Source organism: Nycticebus coucang, chromosome 6, assembly GCF_027406575.1.
Source record: "Nycticebus coucang isolate mNycCou1 chromosome 6, mNycCou1.pri, whole genome shotgun sequence".
NCBI classification, from domain to species: Eukaryota; Metazoa; Chordata; class Mammalia; order Primates; family Lorisidae; genus Nycticebus; species Nycticebus coucang.
This window is the reverse complement of record NC_069785.1, coordinates 37,184,185-37,189,572: the sequence shown is the minus strand read 5'-3', so window position 1 is coordinate 37,189,572 and position 5,388 is coordinate 37,184,185. Positions and strand designations below refer to the sequence as shown.

Here is a 5,388-nt window from a genome sequence, read left to right as displayed (position 1 = left end):
GTCAGCCATCTTGGTCCCTTCCCCTGCATAATTATTTTTTATTTTATTTATTTATTTTTTTGGAGACAGAGTCTTAACTCACTTTGTTGACCCAGTGAGAGTGCCATGGTGTCAGCCTGGCTCATTGCAACCTCAAACATCTGCATTCAAGCCATCTTCCTGCCTCAGTTTCCTGGGTAACTAGAAGTACAGGCACCCACCCCAACACTCAGTTAATTTTTCTATTTTTAGCACAGATGGGATCTCACATTTACTCAGGCTGGTCTTGAATTCCTGAGCTCAAGTGATCCTTCCACCTCTAAACTATGAAACTCAATTGATCCTATCTTTAAAATCCAAAGTCCAGACAAAATTGCTTATTTTTGGAGGTGTTAGATATGTGTTATCTCACTGGCAGAATATACAGTACTTTGTAGTTTTTTAAACAGTACTGATGAAATGGGAATAGAATCTGAACAACAACGGCCCTGGACTTTGTCAAGGTTCTTGTTATGATTTAGCACTGTTTTATTTACCATCCAAAAATATATTTTTTTATTATTTGCTACAACATGACAATAATTCCGGTTTTGAATGGTGTATATTTCTCCCTATGAATCTAAATATACAGAATGTTTGCTCTGTTTTCAGTCACTGCACTGTGTAAAAGTGGTATATTAAAAATAGTAGGACATATTTGCATATTTTATCTGTATTAAAAGCCTCATGAAACAGTTATTGCAGATACACAGCTGTTACTTTTTAACTATTTTTTAAAGGAACCATATCTCCTCTCCCTCATAAAATATATACATTTTCAAATGTATTATCTGTGCCAAAGGAGTTGCAAAGCTTTAAAGAGGAAAACTTATCTCAGAGGAGAAGAATTATAAATTTTTAGTCACCGTGTCCAAATGATAAATTTTTAACTGAAAATGAAAAACTTGTTCCTTTGCCAAGTCAGATATTATACATTGTAAACAGAAAGTAATTCTGGAAGCTTACAAATTATAGCTGCATTTCAGCACAGAGACTGTTTACCTACTCAACAGAGCACGTGAAAGAATGCTGCTTTATATCAACCCGATTAGAGAAGACAACTTGGGACTTAAAATGACAAGTCTCTTGTAATGTAAGGAACCTTTTCTTATAAGAGCATTTTTTATATCTTCATGAAAGTCACTAGTAACATCTTTCTTTTTAATTAAACAGGAAAGTTTATGTCCCTGGAATGCTATGTACTAACATCTTAGTAGTTGGCAGAAAAGAAAACCAAATTGAAAAACAATTCTGTTGAATGTCATTATTTTCTTAAGGATCTTAATATCCTAAAGACAACACGGCTATTTCTTCAACTTGATGATCATATCATATTCAGTTGATTAGCATATAATTCAAATGAACACCATAAATTTTCACTTTAATAACTGTATTACACTGCTTGTTTGGGCTTTTTTTCGAAAAAGCTTTTAAACAGTTAAATCAAAGATTTCACATTTCATAGTCTAATTTCACCATGTTAGCTAAATAAGAGGGTCCTAAGAAGAAGGGATTATCAGATATCAAATTAAAAGTTTGCCACTTTGCTGCATTAATCCTGTTAGAAAAAGATGATTTCTGTCTAACTTAATCAGTGAGAGGTCTTCATTGCCCTAAGTATTAATTGATTAGGTTCTCATTAAGGTCAAAAGTACACTTGACTGACCAGAGGCAGCCAATTAGCAAATTGTCAGCCGTGCTTATTTATATTGACTGAACATAATGGTACTTATTTGACTGTCAAGTCAGAAGGTCATTGAATCTTTTGTGCACTTTGCCCTCCAAAAGGGCAATAGTCATTCAGACACCAGAATGCATTCATAACAAAGATTTAGCTTATTACTTATTGACTAAAATCACTCTTAGAAACAGGTGTTTCATTCTCTTTGGACAAATACTATATCATTTCTTTGTGAAATATTTGAAATTTGGTTGAAATCCTGCTGTTAATTGTGTCTGAGGATTTTTGTTCAGCAAGAAGCTTGCACTTGAAACTCTAAATAGCTTTTTAAAGAGCAAATCAATCTGATCCAATGATTACAATCGGCCCTCAGTTTCTGTGGGTTCTGCATCTGTGGATTCAACCAACCGCAAATTGAAAATGTTTGTAAAATAAAAAATTGTGCCTGTACTGAACAGGGACAGACCTTTTTCCTTGTTATTATTCCCTGAACAATACAATATAATAACTATTTACATAGCACTTACTTCGTATTAGGCATTGTGTGTAGCCTAGGGATGATTTGAAGCACACAGGGAGGATGTGCACATGCCATTTTATATCTTATCATTCTTGGTTTTGCTATTGGAAGGAGGTCCTGGAACCAGTCCCCCATGGATACAAGAGATTGTATATCCCTTTGCAATGTACACTTTTCTTCCTTTATGTGACTTTGCTATAATTGCAGTACAATGAGCACCCAGGTACTGAAATGGTGCTGGGATACCAGTCTTGAAGTTAACAGAACCATATTTGAGTCTCACTTTAAGGAAGACATTGATATAACTTTTAAATACTGCTGACATGAGAGATTGGATATTTGCTATAAAACAAGGGAGAAATGAAAATTCTAGGTTATTTATGACTCAGTATTCTAAAATTTCTGCCTATGATTCCAGCAATTTTTATCATCATAAAGCATTACACCTGATTTATATGGTAGTGATCAACTAGTTGCATTTGTTATACTTTTATTTTTCTCTGTTCATTTCTTCTACTGAAATTTAACATCATTATCCCTCACATTTTCTATTGTTAATTCAGATATTACTGATGATTACATGCATTAGATTTTAAGGAGAAATAATTTTTGTTTAGCACATCACTTTCACAAGTTGTGCCTCCAGCTCAAACTAGAAACCCACAAGTCAGCCTAGATTCTCCCCTTTACATTTGCCCTCCCCAAATATACATCCCACCTTAAATCACATTCCCTTCGTTCTAATTACTGAAAATCTTCAGTAGATGTAAGTGCCCTCCACTTCGGCCCCTGTCACTGCCCCAATTTAGGAACTTCTTTCGTGGTTGAACTGTTTTAATATCTTTTTACTGGTTTTGCAAATGAGTCAATGGACCTCTGTTGGCATGAATGTCTTCACACTAGATTGTAGCTTCTTCAAGGTAGAAATAGTATATTTTCATATTAAATATTCAGCAAACAGATCAGGGCTTGGCACACACAGGCACACAGTAAACATTATGAAATAAATAAGTGAATGACAATTATCAGTTTTTTGTTACATATAAATATAAACTTTGATAGAATAATAATTTGTTATTATTTAATAACTCATTAAGTCAATATTTTGCTAATATTAAATTATTAATTAGTACTTACTCTGACTTGTAAGAAGTAGTAACTTTTAATTCAGTCATGTGACTAAACCAGCCTTGAATCTGAAAACAGAGTCAGAGATGAAGACAAAAACTGCTATCATAATTCTTCAGTAATTAAGCTGATACTTATATCAAAAATATAAAGGAAACAAATTCATAAATATTTGCTTTATTTGTGGAATTATATCACTTTCAGATTATTCAACATTACAGATTAATACTGACTAAATAGTGCCTCTAAAGTACTGAGCGTTCTATATATATTACCTATAGTCTTCTGAAGAACCATGTCATATAGATACCATAATTGTCATTTTATAGACAAGAAAACTGGTTCCACATAATAACTTGTCCAAAGGCACAAAGATCTCACTGGCTGTAAAGCTCAAGCTCTATCTACCATACTGATCTGACTCGAAGTTGGTATTCTTCTTTAGAATTTTAGAAAAGCTATTTAATGTTATTCTGAAACTTTAATAAATATATAAAAAAGTTTTACATATAATATTGGGATGCATAAGAGATGGGATGAGAGTTAAAAATAAGAAAAATGGCAGTAGAAATTAAAGGTAAAAAGTAATTAAGACTGCATGGGTATTGCATCATGCAGCCCTATTCTTTTCTCTTTTTTTTTTAGAATATAAAAGTTTAGAAGGAGGGAGAGTCTGGAAGGGAGGATAGTGGGGAAAGAGGGAGAGAGGAAGCAGGGAGAAAAGGTCAGGGAGATGGCGTGGCATCCCAAAGAAAGATAAAAAGTAATACAGTCCTATTCTGTGTCTCGGGTCTGCCCATGTCCTACCTGTTTAGCCTTGACTGATTTACTTGAACTCGCCAAGGTCCAGTGAACTAGCTCATCTTTAAGACAGGTATAATAACACTGCCTACGATGGATTTGTGAGGATCACATAAGATTATGTAAGTTGCCCAGCACAGTAACTGGCGCATCATAATGGCTTAGTAAATGTTAGTTGTTGCTGATGTTGATAAAGCTTTTCCACAGAAATGACTGGTTTGAGTTATATGTACTACCTTCTTTTTTTTTTTTTCTGTTTTTATGGTTTTATTTAAGCACAAATAAAATGTGCACATGACCTGTGCGGCGCCTGGGGCTCTGTGGGTAGGGTGCTGGTCCCCATATATTGAGGGTGGTGGGCTCGAACCCAGCCCCAGCCAAACTGCAACAACAACAACAAAAATAGCTGGGCGCCTGTAGTCACTCTACCGAGGGTGATAAAGTAAGACTGTCTCTACAAAAAAAAAAAAAAAAAAAAATGCACATGAGCTATCATTCATTTTCTTCACTGCGCAGCCTGGCATTGGGATTGGTGACTTTTTCCACAATGGCTTTGCGATTCTTGGAGGAAATGTTGTGAGCAATCTCTGCACAGTAGGATTTGTTGCACATCAGCTGCATGACATGCCCTTCCAGCTCTGCGATACTGTGGACGAGAAACTTCTGGAAATCACTGAGCAGCATATGCTTTGTTTTCTTGTTGCTCCTGTAACCAATGCTGGGCATCAAGATCTGGCCCTTGAATCTTCTAACCCTGCTATCAATACCTCTGGGTTTCTGCCAGTTACACTTAATTTTGACATATCCGTCTGACTAGTGCCTGATAAACTTCTTGGTCTTCTTTTTGACAATATTCGGCTTCACAAGGGGTCTGAGGACAGCCATGATGCTGAATAGGAGATAGCTGTCACCTACATAGGTAGTGCTGAGGAAGAGCTACTTCCTTATTCTTTTTTGTTTGTTTGTTTGAGATAAAGCCTCAAGCTATCGCCCTGGGTAGAGTGCCGTGGTGTCACAGCTCACTCAACCTCAACCTCCTGGGCTTACACGATTCTCTTGCCTCAGCCTTCCAAGTAGCTGGGACTACAGGCACCCACCACAAAGCCTGGATATTTTTTGGTTGTAGTTGTCATTGTTTGGCAGGCCCGGGCCAGGCTCGAACCCGCCAGCTCCGGTGTATGTGGCTGGTGCCCTAGCCACTTGAGCTACAGGCGCCACTCCAACTTCCTTATTCTTGATT

The 5,388-nt window shown here is 36.3% G+C and overlaps 1 pseudogene; it reads right to left on the bottom strand.

The window, feature by feature from the left end:
* Nucleotides 1–4,640: 4,640 nt before the first annotated feature.
* LOC128587537 (60S ribosomal protein L32-like) lies at nt 4,641–5,033 on the bottom strand (annotated as a pseudogene).
* Nucleotides 5,034–5,388: the final 355 nt, after the last annotated feature.